This window comes from Anomaloglossus baeobatrachus, chromosome 4, assembly GCF_048569485.1.
Source record: "Anomaloglossus baeobatrachus isolate aAnoBae1 chromosome 4, aAnoBae1.hap1, whole genome shotgun sequence".
Lineage (NCBI taxonomy): Eukaryota > Metazoa > Chordata > Amphibia > Anura > Aromobatidae > Anomaloglossus > Anomaloglossus baeobatrachus.
Window position 1 is genome coordinate 453,526,918 of NC_134356.1, and position 20,844 is coordinate 453,547,761.

The following is a 20,844-nucleotide window of genomic DNA, read 5'->3' on the forward strand; positions in this document are numbered from 1 at the left end:
ATGTAAACTTTTGACTTTGCAGAAAGTAATAAAAATGCCTTAAAACGTTCTCTCATTATTCTGGCATTTGGCAAATATAAATAATATTGGATCCTAATTGAACTAAAACGTAAAGGTTTATTCTGATTTCATGTGAGAAAAACCTGCAGATGTGTATTTAGATAGTAGATGGAAACTTCTGGTTCCAACTGTATCTGCACGGAGATGTGACGGCTGTAAGCTTATTTTCTCATGCAGCTAGGACCCTGCTGTATGGTGCTGGCTCTATTGAATTCTAGAGGGGAATTTAATATTCTCCTGTACTTTGCAAAGAGTTACTAGCAGAGGCTAATGGATATCTTCAGGTCCCAAACTAGCGTTTCTGTGCTGCGGGTCAGAGCACAAATATAAGAAATAGCTTTATTTTGGAAACAGATTACTTTCAAATCTTGAGACCATTGTAGTTGCCACCAGGCACTGTGGGAAGATTGGATGTATAGGATGAGTAGATCTTTTTAAATTCACCTGTTCACGTGTTTTTCCTGGGAAATTCAATGAGTAGTTATTTGTCACTAATTGAATGATCCTTATTTTGCTCTGGGGTCTTTCTAGACTCCAGGGCATAAATGTAAAAAAAAAAAAAGGAAAAAATAAACAAAATACATAATACCTCACCACGCAGTCTGGCTCTCAGGGTACTTTGTCGGCCATTGTACACGTCACCGGCTTGCTCTTCACTCTAAGCCGGGCTTCTGGCTGTAAGCAGTCCTTGGGGTCATGTGTTATAAGGACATGGCGCATGTTGCAACGTCATGATTTTGCAATCTTACTTTAATAACACAGACCCAAAAGTCTTGGTTGTTGTGGCCTATAATGAACAGGCAAATTAGGTGTGCGATGGAAGAAAAAAAGGTGGCCAAAGAGGTGAGCCGTGAAGTATTAGTTCTCTAGTTGTTTATTTACCACTAGAAGGTGGCCCGATTCTAACGCATCGGGTATTCTAGAATTTATTGTGTAGTTAATGTATGTTTTTTGTTATATAGATCGATGTTGTGTGTAGTTGCCAGTGTTTGTGTAGGGTGCTGTAAATGTACTGGGTGTGGGGGTGTGTGAGTGGTGTTGTATGTGTGTTGTGTTGTGTTTGTGGAGCGCTGTGTCTGCAGCATTGTGTGTGTGTGTGTGTGTGTGTGGTGCTGTGTGTGTTGCGCGGTTTGTGTGGAGTGTGTGTGTTTTGGGGGAGGTATGTTTGTGTGTGTGTGTGTGTGTGTGTGTGTGTGTGTTGCGCGGTATGTGCGTATATTTATGTATGCCGCGGTGTTTGTGTTGGGTCGTGTGTGTGTGGGTGTCTGTGTAGGGCGGTGTTTGTGGTTCCCAGTGTGTGGGGTGTGTTGTGCGGTGCGCGTGTGGCGCTGTGTTTTTGGGGGGGGGGGGAGTGTGCACCCCCATCGTGCTCCATCCCCTATGCTGCGCGCACCCCCACCGTGCTCCATCCCCCATGCGCACTCCCCATCGTGCTCCATTCCCCATCGTGCTCCATCCCCCATGCTGCGCACTCCCCATCGTGCTCCATCCCCCATGCTGCGCACTCCCCATCGTGCTCCATCCCCCATGCTGCGCACTCCCCATCGTGCTCCATCCCCCATGCTGCGCACTCCCCATCGTGCTCCATCCCCCATGCTGCGCACTCCCCATCGTGCTCCATCCCCCATGCTGCGCACTCCCCATCGTGCTCCATCCCCCATGCTGCGCGCCCCCCCCCCCATCGTGCGCCATCCCCCATGCTGCGCGCCCCCCCCCCCATCGTGCGCCACAGTCACACATCAGACAGTATACACGCACACATCTGATTGCATACACTCACACCCCACTTCTCCCTGTGTCCTCCGGTGGGCGGTCCCAGCAGCTGTGCTGCACGCCGTGCTCCTCTGCCTTCTGCCGACACGCATACATCCAATCGCACACACACACACACACACACACACACACACACACACACACACACTCTGACGAATATCGCACATACGTGCTCACACACTCACAACATCCGGAGATACCACATGCTTCCGGCCATGTGATCCTCCGGCAGGTCCTGGAAGGTCACTGCACGCACAGTATCGCCGCCGAGAAGTAAGCGATATCACTGGATGTTGTGAGTGCGTGGATGCGATCTGAGGTGTGTGTGTGTGTCTGTATGTGTGTGTGTGTGTGTGTGTGTGTGTGTGTTCCACCACTGCAGGACCTTGATGCGCTCACCTGCTCCCAGTCGGCGTCTGGTGAGTATGACTGCGGAGTCTTCTTTCTTCTCTCTTCTGGGGGTGCCCGCTGCCTATAATGAAGTGTCTTCAGTGTCTTTAACTCTTTCACCGCTGCAAGACACTTCATTATTGACCGCAGCGTACGCCGGCTCCCTGCACATGTGTACCGGGAGCCTTTGTACGCTGGTAACCATGATACACATCGGGTAACTAAGGGAAGCACTTCCTATAGTTACGCGATGTTTATCATGGTTACCAGTGTACACCGGCTCCGTCACGATCCCAGCATCGCAAGGTTATGTCCACCGGGGGTGGGGCTGAGTGTGCCGTGTGGCGGGGGGGGTGAGGCGTCAGCCGGCTCCCTGCACATGTGTACTGGGAGCCGGTGTACGCTGGAGCGGGCGATGTGTGTGGAGGGCTGGGGCGAGTGGCTAATCCATGCGGGGGGCGGGGCCAGGCTGAGGCGAGCGGCCAATCCGTGGGGGGGCGGGGCCAGGTTGAGTCCAGCGGCCAATCCGACAGTTGTCACTTTTATGACACTGTCACGGTGACACAATTTTGGAGCCAGACAGACAGAATAAGGCAATTATATATATATATAGATTTGACAGCTCTTTATGGTTCATGAACATGGCAGCCGGGCATTTTATTTTAACGAGTCTCATGAATCAAGAAGTCTTTAAATTGATCTGGAAATAAGGAGTTGAAGACATATGACTCAAACGGAATCCTCTGGTGATGGATCTGATCATCTCTAACTTGTGCATGTTAGTTACTGTGGAGGGTGCAAGTGGCCAACTCCAGTGTGGGGGGGCGTGAAATCTCCATCCCAGGCTGCGGTCCTGAGGCTGAAACGTGAGGACTCAGGCCATCCTATGGCTGCGCCCCCCCAGTCCTACTGAGCAGACAGCTCATCATTACCCGGGTAGTAGTAATGTCAGAAATGAGGCATAATGGGTGTAATGCTGCCTTCCTGCCCTCAGGGTTTCTTCAGTTTTTAACACTGCCGCATTTCTGCACCTTTTAAGTTTTTTTTTTCATTGCTTTTTTGGGTGCATTTTTTTAACATTTTGTAATCGCAGCTTTAAATAAAGCTGATTTATTCTTTACACTTCCTGGTATTGACATTCTTAGGTGCAGATTACGTGTCTTTCATAACTTTCTGCAGCTGAAATGCATGTGTGCTTTTTACCTGTGGATTTTCCACATCCAATGCAAGTCAATGGGGAAATTCTGTACAGAATAGTCTGCATACCCACAAGAGAGATTGACATGTTGTGGACTGGAAAACGCTCCGTAAGTCAGTTTACACACGGTAAAATAGAAGCACAGTGGACATGAGATTTCTATTAATCCAATCCGCTTTGCCTATGTAAGGGGTGGGCAGACCTCTTACAATGAGGTACAGTTTCCCCGGAATGTTGATGTTATTTAATAAAAAGGTTTTATTGTTATTGCACTGTTTTAGTGGGATCCCCTGGTGGCCGGGTGGGACGGCTGTCCCCATAGGAGCAGGGCAGAGGAAAGGGGAGGGAGAAGGAGAGTTATTAGGGAAAAATTAGAACCAGAGGCAGTCGAGTCCGGGACGGTAGAGAAGAAGCAGAAGGGGCAGAGTGTGGGAGCTGAGTAAATAGGAAAGCTGGAGAAAAGAAGAGTAGCCTCAAGTGTGAAGCAGTACTGGTGTGGGTCCAGTCTGTGTTAGCCGGAGTGGGAGCCAGGTGAAGTGGATTAGCCGGGCACATCCCCACTGGAGGAGACGTCAGGAACAGGTTTTCTTGCTCTCAGCAAAAAGTGTGAAGTCACCTGAAGTGTTGTGCCTTTGTGGAGAAAAAGTGTTTAATAAAAATGCCTGCTGGTTCAATTGATCCACGTCTGCAGAGTCTCTGTACAACTGACGGCGGCGTCTGCACCACCACACTCTGCCCCACCAAGTCATCTCCTGTCCCCAAAGTGACGGCGGCACCAGGGGTAAGCCTAGCAGAAGGGGCCACGACTACAATCCCCGAGGCACCCCGTTACACCTGTACTGTAAAGCCCTGTGTTTTTGACACTGAAAATTTGCAGCTTCAAAACCTCACATAAACCTCACGGTGGGCACGTAGGCAGCGTTTAGGAAACAGCAGCTAACTTGTAGTACGCTAGCAGGTACACTAGGTGGCACTGCACTACTGGAGAAAACGTAAGTTCTGTTTCCGCATAGCAACTATAGAAGCGGTTACTATGGAAAGGGTAGGACGTTTACGTGGTTCTGACGCGGAAATACGCAATGCGTCCAATAAGCTGCTTCGCCATCTTTAGTGTGGGAAGCCCACTCAGCAGCTAAAGCTAATGCCCATCTATAAGAGCATGTTGTCAGAGCTGCCATCTGTCCGGGGCTGTGAGTACCGCACGTCACCGAGAAGCCGTATTCCGTGGACGAGCACAAAGGTAACGGGCGCAGACAGGCTCCTCACACAACATGCGTAACACACGGCAGCGCCTCTTAGACACTGACCAGCGGAGCGGATCGCGTGACGTCACCCCGTCTCCCCCATGTGGTCACGCCCCTTTCCTTGTTGTGCGGGCGGCAGGGCGGAGCTGGCAGCGGTGTTTCCGGTTTGGCCCCGTTGTGTGTGAGGAAAGAAACCGGGACACCTGGGCGGAGCGAGTAACCGGAAACAACGGAGTTTGGGATTGTGTTTCAGACACCTGTCTAGTTAGCAGCTTCCGGGACCATTGGCTGCCGTAGGATGCTGTAGTCCGGGCACTCGCCACCGCCCTGTGTGCTGGAGACGGACAGAGCCAGGAAGTGCGGGGCCAGCGCCGGTGTGGGAGGCCCGGGCTCCGCTGCGGTACTGATCCCAGGCGGGCATCTATGAGATCTGCACGGGAGCCTGCGGCCGGCCGGACATAGCAGGGAGCGGAGCCATTGTCCCCGGGACACTCCCCATCCAGTGCCTGTACTGACACCGCAGGAGAGAGGTGAGGGCACTGCCAGCCGGGGCCAGCACCCTCTGTGCCATGTGTGGGCGGGCAGCGGCTGCTGTAATAGTGTCACAGCCTGGATAACGGGGCCCCCACATGTGACCCCAATTGTTATACTGGTCAGCGGCTGTCATCTCTGGGCACACAGGGGTGTAATACTGTCACAGCCTGGGTAACGGGGCACCCACATGTGACCCCAATTGTTATACTGGTCAGCGGCTGTCATCTCTGGGCACACAGGGGTGTAATACTGTCACAGCCTGGGTAACGGGGCACCCACATGTGACCCCAATTGTTATACTGGTCAGCGGCTGTCATCTCTGGGCACACAGGGGTGTAATACTGTCACAGCCTGGGTAACGGGGCACCCACATGTGACCCCAATTGTTATACTGTTCAGCGGCTGTCATCTCTGGGCACACAGGGGCGTAATACTGTCACAGCCTGGATAACGGGGCCCCCACATGTGACCCCAATTGTTATACTAGTTAGTGGCTGTTATCTCTGGGCATACAGGGGCATAATACTGTCCCAGCCTGGATAACTGGGCACCCACATGTGACCCCAAATGTTATACTGGTCAGCGGTATCATCTCTGGGCACACAGAGGCGTAAGTAAGGGGTGCTTCACACACAGCGAGCTCGCTGCCGAGATCGCTGCTGAGTCACGCTTTTTGTGACGCAGCAGTGACCTCATTAGCGATCTCGCTGTGTGTGACACTGAGCAGCGATCTGGCCCCTGCTGCGAGATCGCTGCTCGTTACACACAGCCCTGGTTCGTTTTCTTCAAAGGCGCTCTCCCGCTGTGACACACAGATCGCTGTGTGTGACAGCGAGAGAGCGACGAAATGAAGCGAGCAGGGAGCAGGAGCCGGCATCTGGCAGCTGCGGTAAGCTGTAACCAGAGTAAACATCGGGTAACCAAGGTGGTTACCCGATATTTACCTTAGTTACCAGCCTCCGCAGCGCTCACGCTGCCTGTGCTGCTGGCTCCGGCTCTCTGCACATGTAGCTGCATTACACATCGGGTTAATTAACCCGATGTGTACTGTAGCTAGGAGAGCAAAGCTAAGCGGTGTGCGCTGGTAACTAATGTAAACATCGGGTAACCATACCCGATGTTTACCTTAGTTACCAGTGTCCGCAGCTTCCAGATGCCGGCTCCGTGCAAGCGCAGCGTCGCTTGCACGTCGCTGGGGGCTGGTCACTGGTCGCTGGTGAGATCTGCCTGTTTGACAGCTCACCAGCGACCATGTAGCGATGCAGCAGCGATCCTGACCAGGTCAGATCGCTGGTCGGATCGCTGTTGCATCGCTAAAGTGTGAAGGTACCCTAATACTGTCACAGCCTGGATAGCTGCTGTAGAAAAACAAGAAGTGCAAAGATAGGGTCTTGTCAGATGGTACCGGGGGGGGGGGGGTAACCAACTAAGGGACCTCGCCTTGTATAGTTGTGGAAGTCACAACTGACTGTAGTGCATTTGTATTTAATGGCTGCCGCGGCCCCACATAAAGTAGTTGATGACCATTGAATAGATAGGGATGAATGCCGCGCTGGAGAGAGTCTATCATTTCATCAAAGTAATTTTATTTCAATGTGTTTTTGGAGAGACACCCTCTCCTTTTTCAGGAATAATCACAAGTTGTATCTCTCAGAAACGCGTTGAAATAGCAACACTTTGAAGTAATAGACGGTCTTTCACCCACGGCATTCATCCCTATCTATTCAACGGTCATCTTCAGCCTGGATAACAGGGCACCCAGATATGACCCCAATTGTTGTACTGGTCAGCGGCTGTCATCTTCGGGCAGACGGGATGTAATATAGTCACAGTCTGGATAACGGGGCACCCACATGTGACCCCAATTGTTATACTGGTCAGTGGCTGTCATCTTCGGGCAGACGGGATGTAATATAGTCACAGTCTGGATAACGGGGCACCCACATGTGACCCCAATTGTTATACTGGTCAGTGGCTGTCATCTCTGGACAAACGGGTGTAATACTGTCACAGCCTGGATAACGGGGCACCCACATGTGACCCCAATTGTTATACTAGTCAGCGTCTGTCATCTCTGGACAAACGGGTGTAATACTGTCACAGCCTGGATAACTGGGCACCCACATGTGACCCCAATTGTTATACTGGTCAGCGTCTGTCATCTCTGGACAAACGGGTGTAATACTGTCACAGCCTGGGTAACGGGGCACCCACATGTGACCCCAATTGTTATACTGGTCAGTGGCTGTCATCTCTGGGCACACAGGGGTGTTGTCACAGCCTGGATAATGGGGCCCCCACATGTGACCCCAATTGTTATACTAGTCAGCGTCTATCATCTCTGGACAAACGGGTGTAATACTGTCACAGCCTGGATAACTGGGCACCCACATGTGGCCCCAATTGTTATACTGGTCAGTGGCTGTCATCTCCGGGCACACAAGGGTGTAATACTGTCACAGCCTGGATAACGGGGCCCCCACATGTGACCCCAATTGTTATACTGGTCAGTGGCTGTCATCTCTCGGCATACAGGGGCATAATGCAGCCCCTCCATGATAACTGGGCACTCACATATGACCCCAAATGTTATACCGGTCAGCAGCTGTTCTCTCTAGGCCTACAGTGTAATATTGTGTCACAGCCTAGATAACCCGGGTACCCCACATATGATGGGTCATCCTGACTGCATCAGTTATGTAATATCTAATAATATACTTTCGAAATACTCCTACCACCACCGGGACTCTGGTACGGGGGGGGGTGCTACTTTGGGGTTTGTTTTCTAGCTTCGTGGTCTTCTATGGTTTGCAGTGTAAGGCTATGTGCCCACGGGACTCTGTATCTGCGGATTTTTCTGCATCAAAATCCGCAGCTTTCCCCCGGAATCCGCACCGTTTCATAGCTGCGGATTTGACGCGGAGTTTGTTGCGGATTTTGCGTTTTTTTTTTTTCTTTTTCAATTGAATAGGCAAAATCCGCACGAAAATCCGCAACAATAATTGACATGCTGCAGATTTTTCCGCATGAAAATCCGCACGATTTCTGCTGCGGAAAAATCCGCAGCGTGGGCACAGCATTTCCCAAATGCCATAGAAATGGCTGGGGAGTAGCTGTGCTGCAGATTTCTGGAAAATCCGCGGCTTTTCCGTGAGAAATCCGCCGCAAAATCCGCGCATTTTCCACAGCGTGGGCACATAGCCTTAGATCAGTCCATCATATCCTGTTTTGTTACAGTAGGATCATCAGTTTTGTACTCGGGGCTGGCTGCAGCTATAGGGGCACTGGTTCCTAGATATTGGGGATTCCCAGCACCATCAACACATGTCAATTTTACAATAGGAAGGATTAAAGATAAACTGCAAAACAGACGAGCAATGTGATGTGAACGAGGACAAGAATACAGAGCGCTTTACCTGCCTACACAACGACCTTCCTTGGCAGTGATATCATTAGGGATCTAGTGGGGTGCGGACCTTTTTATGTTTTGTTGTAATATCAGGGTTGAGTCTAGGACACAGAAACTACTTAAGAATTTGCGTTTATTATAAATTTACATGCTGGGGGCTGATATAGATGTCCCATGGGGGCGAAGGATCTTCTGGTTCTGGCTTGGGATGATCAGTCATGTATGTCCCTCCAGATACTAAGGTGTGTGACATCGAGCTGCACTACATGAATTGTCACACGCTTTCTACATTTTCTTTTTTCACAAAATTAATGAACAAGTTTTCCAAGTTTTTGGTTGAGTTTATCATTTTTTGCTGTAATGTCCTTGGGCCGTTACATAGCAGTGGTGTGGATGACCTCAGCGATCCTCGATCATGTATCCCCTGGCACTGGGTCCCCCAGATCGTGTAGATGAGCCATGTTTGCTGTAGTTTTCCACCTTGTACAGGAGGCTGCCACTCTTTAGTCTGGTTGTGCCCTGCTCTCCTCATTCACAGCTTAAGATTTAAAGAGCCATCGCCTTATGAGCTCTGGGACCCTCATGATGCTGAGTGCAGAATCATAGTGATATCCTATTAATATGTCATCCCTTTATGAAATGGGGATACCCATCTGTGTGCTTCCTGTAGGCAGTGTTTAGATAGGAGTGATTGCAGCTCTATGGTACAGTATCCCTGCCCTCTCCTAAGGCTATGTTCCCACGATCTGGATTAGTTGGGTTTTTGACGCCGCAGGATTTCTTCACCATCCCCACACATTAGTTTACTTGCTTTTTTTTTTCATTGCGCTGTTGTATGTTTTTTGTCTGTTTTAGGCTACTTTCACACATCCAGTTTGAGCCGTGCGGCTCAATCCGGGTGTGAAACCTATGTAACGGATGCGGCGAAAACACTGCATCCTTTGCATAAGTTTTTACATGCGGCCGGTCCGTTTTTTCCGGTTGCGGCACGCTACTGAGCATGCGCAGTGGAAAAAAACGCATGCGGCGGCCGGATGCGTTTTTTTCCGCATCGCGCCGCATCCGGCATCCATAGGCATGCATTAAAAATGCGCCGATGCGGCGCAATGCGTTTTTTTTTGCCGGAGCAAAAAACGTTGCAGGGAACGTTCTATCCGGCCGCCGCATCGGCTAAATCTGCCGCATGCGTCAAAAACCGGACCGAACGCAAGCCCCTGCGGCACAATACGGCACTAATGTAAGTCTATGCAAAAAAACCCGCAACCGGCGTTACAAAAGCCTGTTGCGGTTTTTCTGCAGAACGCCGTATTGTGCCGCAGAGCAAAAATCCGGATGTGTGAAAGTAGCCTTAGATTTGGCTTTAGTAGGGCACCATTGGCTTCTACACAGTGCAGGAATGGACTTTGTCACTATGTAGCATCTGCAGATACACTTTATTTTAGGGTTATGCTAGCAGTATGCGTTCTTGTAGTACACTAGGGCCAATTTTGCATGGTTGTATTCTGGTCTGTGTTTGTAAGCTCAATACAGCAATGTCTCCAAAGCATGCAGTGCCTGTGTTTCCATTACAGTTTCTCTAGGTCCACTCCCAGTTTTGGCTTACTGAAGAATATTGCTGATCAAATCACAAAAGTGGCCGAACGTGTTTTCCCATTAAGCAGTTGTATTGTGTATGCATATGATAAGACCTAAGTGAGGGATCGCTTGTGGCCAGACAGTCAGTACATCAGCAGATACAGCAGAACCACATCTGAATGTGGTATAGTCAGAGCGGACTTATCTGCCCACCTCCTTACTGTACAGAATATATACTCCAACATCAAACTCTGCTGGAAATTCATGGCGGGGACCAATGGGGGGAGGGGGGGGGTCTTCTGCTCCTTTTGTGAGTCTGACAAATTTATTTAAAGCGTCATTTAGAACATGAATATCAGTGGCTTATCCTTGAGGGGATCTACTCTGTAGCAATTGTACCTGCTATTACAGCTCAGTCTCCTTCACTAATGGATGAAGCTGTAATGCCAGGCACACACCATGCTAAAAGTATGAATCTGTGGCTCGTAAGAGTTAAAGTGAACACATCGCTCTCTGGACAAGTGGGGGTGCCCAGAGTCAGACCCCCCACTGATGTAATAATGATGACCCACCCTATGGATAAGTCCTAGGTAACCCCTGTAATGTGTTTGCACGTAGTAGACATATCAATGCAGGAAATGGCTTGTCTGGATTAGCCCTAAGGGCTAGTTCGGATGAAAACTTAAGCTGTCTTGAGCAGCAGCATGCTTACGCAGGGAAACTGAAGGAACATAATATTAGCTCACACTTATGAGCAGATGACAAGCATAGGTTCATGGTCCCCCACTGTTCTCCATATTAATATGTTTACCAAAAGTGCCATTGTCAGCATGTCCTCCTATATATAGCTAATGGACAGAGGCCACAATATCTTTATATTGTCATATTTAGCTTAGTGCAGGATGGTGGGGTGGATTCTGTTTAACAGTTATATTGCTTTTTATTTTAGATCTCTGCTTGCTGTAATTTAATAGGAATCTTCATTACTTGCTCTCAATGAATCTGTCCTGGCCATGTTATTGGTCCCGCATCTGGGTCTCCAAGTATTTTTAAGGCATTTTACAATGTTTCCTAATACTAAAAGGCATATACATTTGCTGGGTATCGGATATTCGTTTAAAGTGGACCTCATCAGTTTCAGCATCTTAAACTGACCACATCATGGATTAGTGACTAGAAGAGGAATGGAGTTTTTATTTTGTAATTTCTCTCTTCTATTTTAGCTTTTAAAGTTTAGATTATAATTTATTTGAAGATTAGAGAGGATTATCAGAGATTTGTCTCTTGGGGGCGTGTCTTTTTTTTTTTTTCCCCCCCTGCATGAGAAGGACCAATCATAAGCAGGCAGCAGCACACAGAGGAGAAAAGAGCACGCCCTCCTCTCTGATCTCTGCAGCTACTTGGCAGAGATGCATAACTAAGGCCTGCTGTATCATTACAATCCCTTGCAAATCTCTTCTCATGGCTGGCAGTGTGGGGGGAAGGTGAGAGCTGACGGCACTGTGATGGCTGGCTAACATGAGCGTATAAAACAATGGAGTGCTATCCAGCGTTTTCTCAGTCCTCAGGCCAGTGTTCTAGCATGGGGCAGTGAATATCTGCTTTAGGGTATGTGCGCACGTGTGCGTATTACATGCAGTTACGCTGTGTTCTGCACCGCAGCGTAACTGCATGCGTCCTGCGTCCCCTGCACAATCTATGGAGATTGTGCAGGAGCCGTGCGCACGTGGCATGTTAGAACGCAGCGATTCGGCTGCTTGCCGAATCGCTGCGTTCTAAGAAGTGACATGTCACTTCTTTCGTGCGTTCTGCATGCTGTCTATAGAGAGATGCAGCATGCAGAGCGCACGAATCTGCCGGCACCATGCGCTTCAGAACGCAGCTTTTCAGCTGCGCTCTGAAGCGCACATTTTCGGTGCGGTGCAGAGCGCACACGTGCGCACATAGCCTTAGTGTTCTCATGACGATTGGGTAGGAGAAAACTATTGTAGCATGCTGCGAGTTGCTCTGATAATCGGCTCACACACACCCATACAAGTGTCTGGGTGCGTGTGAAACATGGAACTGCTCTCAAATGTCTTCTGATTACTGCAGACAGATGCAAGGGAGAAATTAATTTTTCCATCTTCTCTGCACCTATGCTCTAATTCTTACATGCAAGATCATCAGATTAGCGAGAACGGACACTCAGCTCATGCTCACTTGCAGCTCACACTTGAGCCGAGTGTCATTTCATTAGCATCCGAATGTCTCGAATCATCAGATGCTATACGCCAGTGTGTCCCCGGCCGCAGATGAGATCTGGAAGGGTTTGTAATGATGCATAAATGACCTACTGTGTAGTGAAAGAACAAAGCTGGTTGTTACAGCTAGAGTATGGATGTGGTAGCATTGCCTGTTGTCTTGTCTGCTGGCATATAATGGGCAGACTGAGCCCCATACTATGGATCTTTTGTAGATAGTAATGTGTTTCACCTTGCCATAATACAACAGGATTTTAGAGGTTGTCCACTACTTTTACATTGATGGCTTATTCCTAGAATAGGCCATCAATGTCTGATCGGCCGAGGTCCGACACCCTTGCTGATCAGCTGTTTTTGGTGGCAGCAGGCGGCGATATATGCTTCGTTCCAGAGCTGTCACTTCTGCTGATAGTGGACACGTCCGGGTACTGTACATCCGCTTCCTGATCAGATCAATAGGAATGTATCGGTATGCTTCTAATCAGCATTGCTGTTAATATGATTAGTCTTTAATGAGGAACAAGTAAGGTAATATGTAGAGTTGAGCTAAACGGCGTCTACTGGGTCAGAGGTGTGTGAGCCTCCTGCAGCATTCCCGGTGCCTCTTCCGATTTGTCGGCCCTTACAACATCAATGTGATGCAGCTCAATAAACACATAACAACATTGCAGGGCGTACAAATCGGAAAAGGCTGCATGGATGACATGTAGGGTGAGGGTGACAATACTCTGGTCCAATGACCATGGATTGCTATTGTGGCTGCTGGACAACAATCCCGAGAATCTTTTTGCCCTACTACAGTAATATAGACAAGTCAATGCCATATGCACAGGTCTTATATTTGGGGACACATCATGTGCCCCACTTGTTACCTCTGTAACTACCTTATTCTCGCCTTGAAATAATGTGTAAGTAAGATTAATAATCTTACGACATGAGACTTTAATGCTTAGATATGCCATCAGTTTATAATAGGTGAGAATCTGACCTCTTGGACCTCTTCCCCCATGACCTTCTTTTTACATCTCTTAGGCTGCTTTCACATATCCGTTTTTTGCTCAGCAGCACAATACAGCGCTGTGCAGAAAAAAATGCAACAGTTTGGGTTTTTTTGCCGCCAGTTGCGTTTTCTCCACATAGACTTGCATTAGCGCCGTATTGTGCCGCATGGCCTTGCGTTGCGTCCGTTTTTTGCCGGATGCGGCATATTTAGGCCATGCGGCGGCCAGATGGAACGTTGCCTGGCTCGTTTTTTTTGTGTGCGATTTACAATGCAAGCCTATGAACGCCGGATGTGGCGTCCTGCGTCCCCTCCCCAAAAAAAATTAAAATTAAATGACAAATGCTGAAAGACTGACATTTTTACTGCTAAGCGAGATGGTTTTCGCTCTTTAAAAGGAACCAATCATCAGGATTTTGGTATATAAGCTAAAGCCAGTGCTATCAGGCTGCTTATCTACATACCTGTAGTGGTGAGCTCGGATTTTTAGGCTTTCAAATCCAACAAAGTAAAGTTTAAAAAGTGGCAGCTGCAATGGAGCAGATAATATATGGGTGGGTATTCACATGGATTCCCGCCCCCCCACCTGTTCCTCCCTCTCTCTGTTCTTTATGCTAATTTTACTATTCCCTAATTTCTTCAGTAAGATGGCATCGGAGTTGGCGCCTGCGCATAGCGCTCATTTCCGACGCCATGTTTGTGAAGATCGTGTTACACCCTGTATTCTATTCTTACGGCTGAGAAGGCGGCACATGCGCCCTCGCTTCTTCTGGCCTTGTTGTGACCGCGGGAGCGTGCACGGGCACAACAGAAGTGGAGACCTCTCCCTGAAAAAGCTGATTGGAGGATGCAACAAACCGGAGGAACAAGCGGACAGCAGCATGCCAGCAACATCGGCACCGGATCGCATGGCATGGGGTCAGGCGAGGTAAGTTCACAATGGACACTCCTACCCCCGTGACGTCAGTGCCGCTGTGCTGGCAGGCTGCTGTGCTGGCACGGTGTCCTCTTCTGCAGCTAATCGCGTCCTCTGATCATCTGTTCTCCATTTCTTTTGTGACCACGGGCGCTCCCACAGTCACAATGAGAGCAGAAGATGTGAGGGCGCATGCGCCGCTCTCTCAGCTGCAAGAATAAAATAGCAGGGGATAACGCGATCTTCACAAAGATGGCGCCGGAGATAAGCGCTATGCGCAGGCGCCAACTCCAACGCTGTCTTAGTGAAGAAATTAGTGAATAGTAAAATTAGCATAGAGAACAGAGAGAGGGAGGAACAGGCAGTGGGGCGGGAATCCTTATGAATACCCACCCATACGTTATCCACTCCATTGCAGCTGCCACTCAAGCAGTTTTTTTTAAACTTTACTTTGTTGGATTTGAAACGCTGCGTGTGATCATACCTGAGGACTGGAGCTCTAGACACTGAAAGATGGGCAGTTTGTTTCTCCTAAAGAGAAATGTCTGCTTTCTATGGTATGAACCTGCTCGGTATGAGGTGACAATACAGCACTGGAGGGTTTGTTAGAGCATCGCTCCGCGCTGTAGGTGTGAGAGGAGTGTTAATGGTGTTCAGACGTCAGCAGTCTTGCATGAGTTAAGATTGTCGTTACATTTCAGAACAGGAGAAGGTGACTCACAAAGGGGAGCTTTTTGTTTCCTTCAGTCTGTGCCCACACCCATGTGTTTAATGTAAAACAAACCCATTATGTCAAAGATGAGATTGTTGATTTATTAGTAGGCCATAAATGACATTGGCAAAGCATATGCTCCTTGGCCCCCTTTTATAGTTTATCCTGTAAAGATAAGTTGTCATTTATCCTGTGAGGTTCTGATCGCTGGGAACCGCACTGATCAGCAGAATGCACACCTTTATCCAACTTCATAGAGACTGAATGTAGAAGCAGTTGGCATACGCACTGCGCTCCATTCCATATAGGCTACCTTCTGCGAGACCCAGCAGTCGGACCCCCAGCAATCTATAAGTGTCACCAATCTGCACTATGTAACACCAGTGAGGCCAATTTCACACAGCTGTGAACTATGGACCGTGCTCACATCGGAATGCCTGGCCTGACTGGTCTTTTGACCTGAGCACTTTCTTTTAGCCTCATGAGGTCAGGAGGTCTAGCTGGAAACTCACAAGCATGGTCTGCGTTTTATGGAAGTGTGAAATCTGCTTAAAGGGATCCTGACAGATGACATAAGCTCCCCAAACCGCCAATGGCTGCATTATCACAGCCAGGTACCGTATGTATGACCCTGGAACACTGCGGCTGTTCAAAGAAAAACATACTTTAATAGCCGCTGGGACCGAGCTATGCAGATTGAGAAGGGGTTTGTTGGAGTAGTGGGTAATCCCTTTATTAAGGTCTCTTTCACACATCCGTGTCTCCGGTACGTGTTTGGTCCTTTTCCTCACGTACCGGAGACATGGGCACACGTAGACCCATTAAAATCAATAGGTCTGCGCTCACATGCGTGTTCTGCCATGGAAAGGGTGGAGCATACGTGTGTCCGTGTGCTCCACATGTCAACATGTCCGTTTTTCTCCGTCATCACTGGTGTCACATGGAATGCAAACGGACCACATGGAGGTGTTCCTTGTGACACGCGCCGGAGAAAACACGTGTCTGAGAAAAAAATAAACTTTACTCACCTTCTCCAGCCCTGCTGTCTCTGCCGCTGCTGTCACTTGCTTCCGACCGCTGCTCATAGTATATTCACTTCACTGCGGCCATTAGCTGCAGCAGCGGGGAGTCAGCAGGACCGGAGACCGAAAGTCAGCACCACGAACAGCGACGCCAGGGACAGGTGAGCAGAAAGTTCCCGTTCTCTGTGTGTTATCATGGAGAACACACGGAGAACACACGTAGGCCATAAACACGACTCATGGAGGGGAAAACGCACCTCTGACACATCCGTTAAAAACGTGCATGGTTTCTCACGAACGTGTGAAAGAGCCTTAAAGGGGTATTCCCATCTCCAAGATCCTATCCCAATATGTAGTAGGCATAATAATAATAATAGCACATACCTCCAATCAGAAATATAGTAAAGATCTCCTGATATAGCCATGTCTCTTACCTCATGTGCAGGGCATTGCAGCTTGGGTATCCATGGTTACAACAACTCATATAGTGACAGTTACTGTGTTTCCCCGAAAATAAGCTCTAGCATGATTTTACAGAATTTTTGGATGATGGTTGAAAAATAGTCCCTACTACATAAATAAGCCCTAGTTAGTCAGAGCCAGCGTTGGGGGAGTCCAACTTCACTATTTCTCAGGGCCCCACTTAGGGACCCCAGCAGTTGTATTCTGAGGTTCAGATTCTTTAAGGACCTTTGATAACTTCATCATCATGTGACCAAATGTCTCTTAATTGCAGCAGTCTAAAAGAAGTGAACAGGAGACAGGCTGGTATGCAGGACTGGCATTAGGGGGACGGGAGAGCAAACTGGGAAATTTTCACAGGGCCCCCATTTTTCAAGGGGCATCAGTGTTTATATACTGATGTCACAAAGGTCCTGAAGCAATGTTCTCACATCATGTGACCACAGGTCATTGCAGGAACCTAAAGCTGAAGAGGAGACATGTTGGTGTGTGTGTGTAGATAAGAGACGGGCAGATAATACATAGATATTAAGATACTCATGTTGATGTTCCAGATTGTGATATGACTATATTTGAATAATGTATATTGTTGTTCAAGGTAAAAAAAAAAAATAAGACATCCCCTGAAAATAAGCCCTAGCCCATTTTTCAGAGCAAAAATATAAGACCCCTGTCTCATTTTCGGAGAAACACAGTAGTTGCTCGTGGTTGTAACCATGGATACCCAAGCTGCAATGCCCTGCACATGAGGTAAGAAACATGGCTACATCAGGAGAACTATACTACATTTCTAATCAGAGGTATTTGCTAATATTCTTAGTATTATGCCTACTACATATTGGGATAGGATCTTGGAGATGGGAAGGCCCCTTTAAGGCCTCATTAGCACATGAATGGAAATGTTAATTTCTCGGAAATGCAGGAACAGAAGTTATAAAGGTGTTAATGGCTTCACATACATATAGCACGCGTGTGTACGGGGCAGGAGGGGTATTGATCTTAGTGACAGATTCCCTTTTAAAGTAATTCCGGATGATTTATCCATATAACTTTGCCTGTATCATACTCTATAATGCCTTTATATATTTATATATTAGGAATTAATCTTGTTTGTGTGTGTATATGTATGTATGTATGTATGTATATATATGTGTATGTATATATATGTGTGTGTATATATATATATATATATATATATATATATATATATATATATATATATATATATATATATATATATATATATATATATATATATATATATATATATATATATATATATATATATAATATATTTTTATTTTTTTTTTCTTTATTTTCTAGGCTTCCATAGCTTTCTCCTTGTCTTTGTGTATGTTATGCGGATTACAAGATTGGAAAAAATCTTATTACTACCACGTTATCATTTTGAGGAAAGTCAGTCCCTCTTCTTAGAAAATGTATGTTTTTCCAGGATTCTGGAAATGCAGTATTGTTAGCAGATATAAAAATGATCTGACACGTCCAGTTTTACATTTTATAAAAGGTAGCTGCTAATTTGCGAGGGCGGAAACGTATACAGTAATAATGTTGAGGCTGTATTGAACGCTTCTGCCTTGATAGATCGATACATATATATATATATATATATATATATATATATATATATATATATATATATATATATATATATATATATATATTTATTATTGATTGATTGATTTCTGGCTAGGCTGGAGCTTTAGGCCATGTGCCCATGGGAGAAAGTAACTGTGGATTTTGCTGTGGAAACCTGTGGATTTTATAGATTTTCCAGATAACTCCGCAAGTTTACGCAAGTACAGACACTCCCAATGTTATCCTATGGGATTTGGGGAGTGCTGTATCAATGCTGCGGTATGTGCAGCTATGGAAAATGCTGCGGATTTCCCACAGCCGCACGGAACTGTATGTCAATTATTCATGCGGAATTATCTGCCGAATTCCTGCCTTTCCACTAAGGAGATACAGGGCGGGAATTCTGTAGGAAATCCGCACTCTTTCCGCAGGTTTAGGCCCGGGGCCACACGGGACACTACTGCGATGCTCGCATGACACTCGGCTCGCGCTGGCATCACAGCAGGAGCCGAGTGTTGTGCTAGTAACCCTGTGACTGCGGTCCGACTGTGCGAGTGGACCTCAGCTGCGGGGGGGCGGCCCGGCTCTCAGGAGGGGCGGGCCAATGCTGCGGAGGGGGAGAGGGAGGGATTAATTTCCCTCTCTCCTCCGTAGCCGGCTATTGCGATTCTCGCTCTGCACTCGTGGTACACCGGTGTACCACGAGTGCAGTGCGATTTTTCTCTCGCCCCATTCACTTGAATGGGTGCGAGAGTAAAGAGTCTCGCATTGCAGTCAGAGCATGCTGCGATTTATTTTTTCAGCCCTAATCGGTCCGAGAAAACAATCACTCATGTGTGCTGTCACACAGGCTATAATTGGTCCGAGTGGAATGCGATGTTTTATCGCACTCCACTCGCATCGATTTTCTCGCCGTGTGGCTTAGGTTTTACTGCAACAATTCCGCAGAAATACTGCAGCAATGGATAGCTGCGGATTCCGGGGAGTTGCTAAGTGAACCTGCAGAAATGTCCGCAGGTACGTTCTCCTGTGTGCACACGGCCTTAGGGTACACATCCACACGATCAGAATACCATGTATTCTAGACGCAGGGTCGATCCTCTTCCGGAGACGCCAGTGTTGTCCGTGGGAGAACGCAGCATCCATGCCACGATCAGGATTCTGTGCGCAGTGTAGTTTTGCTGTGTTCTCCCGCTGTGAACACTCGCATGCCCACAGCATAATCTCCATGCTGTGGTTCGGAAATCCGCACCACATGTCAGTATACGCTGCGTAGAAAGGAAACACAGGGGGCAGGAGATTTGTATACATCCCATTCAATGTGCTTGTAGCTTTTACTGTACAACACAGTGAAAACATGCTGCGTGCAAAATGCTCCTAACAATGATCGTGTGGACGTTCCCTAAGGGTATTTGTGTTTATAGCAATGCTCCTGACCTGCCTAAAAGGAAATAAATCTCTTTAAAATTGGTTTAAAAAATGATTTTCATGGGTGTCACCAACACAAATTACAAAGGTTTCAGAGCCACAGGATCAGTCATGTGAAAGATGAAACGTTAGAAAGTGCTGTGCAATGAAGTGGGGTGGAATGGAGAATGTGCTATACCTCCATGTCATGCTGCTATTCTTTTTGTCAGTTTTCGCTGCCTTGTTTTATTTTAAGCACTCTTATGGCACCAGGCTGGCATTCTGGAAATGGAGCAGGTGCAGTGTGGGCATGGTGTGGTATCAGCTGGCAGCAGGATGGGTGAGTGCTGCATACCTGGAAGGCGTGCTGCTTCTGATCTTTCTTACATACTTTAATCTTTGGGCCAGGCAATGTAAATGTATAGTAATAGTCCCTAATTGTTACTTGCCATGACTCAGTGGGTTGTGAATCATCACATATTTTTAATGATCTAGAAAAGCTTAGCAGTGTGCACTTTTCTATATAGAGGGCAAATGCACAAAAATGTATTATACCTGAAGCATACTGCAGATGACTGGTTCAGCTCAGTGACGGGACTTATGGGAGAGTTATTAAATAGTGTGCCATGGTGAGAATGACGCTGGGGCTAATAGTAGACCAGGTACAAGCACACGATCAGGAATGCCACCGTTCTGGACGCAGTATGTTTTCGTTTCCGGAGTGTGCGTAAGAACGCAGCGTCCGTGCCTACCATCAGAATTACTGATGCAGCGGATTTTTTCTGTTCTCCCGCTGGGAACAATTTGCCTCTCTGCAAGAATAAATTGACATGCGGCGGTTTGGGAAGCCACGCTGAAGACCCATTTACGTCTAAAAGAAGCACAGTGTGCATGGTATTTCCATAAATCCCATCCACTGTGCTTGTACTGTACAACGCAACGTTTTGGACACAGCAAAAAAACTCTGCGTCCAAAGCGCTGCCATTACTGATCGTGGGCGCACAGCCTTATTTGGCGTTTTCCAAAAAAATACAGTGCTACAGTACAATTTCTTTATATAACTACTTCTAATTATTTCTTCATTCTTCTAAGACTTACATGACTGACACCTTTTTGTACGCAACTGAAATTTTTTAAAGCGGTTGTACACTTTACCTTTCAAAATCAGTTAAAATGTATAGAGGGCATGATTCTGAGGCACTTCGAGGTTCTCGCCCTTTGTGAAGCACCGCCTGCTTGTTAGTGCAGGTTTCCTCACACACCGACCATCACTTCTGTCCAAACAATGGCTCCTGACGGAGGA

At 47.5% G+C, this 20,844-nt stretch overlaps 1 protein-coding gene across 5 annotated transcripts in view; it reads left to right on the top strand.

The window, feature by feature from the left end:
- Positions 1 to 4,551: 4,551 nt before the first annotated feature.
- Positions 4,552 to 20,844, top strand: part of LOC142303841 (casein kinase I) — a 108,806-nt gene continuing 92,513 nt past the window's right edge. For 2 of the 5 annotated variants that reach the window (XM_075345625.1, XM_075345627.1), the window contains exon 1: positions 4,782 to 5,195. The gene's annotated coding sequence lies outside the window, so the exon portion shown is untranslated. Of the gene's footprint in view, positions 4,662 to 4,781; positions 5,196 to 20,844 lie in introns of those variants that run through there. The other 3 variants (XM_075345626.1, XM_075345628.1, XM_075345629.1) reach the window with 3 other exon arrangements.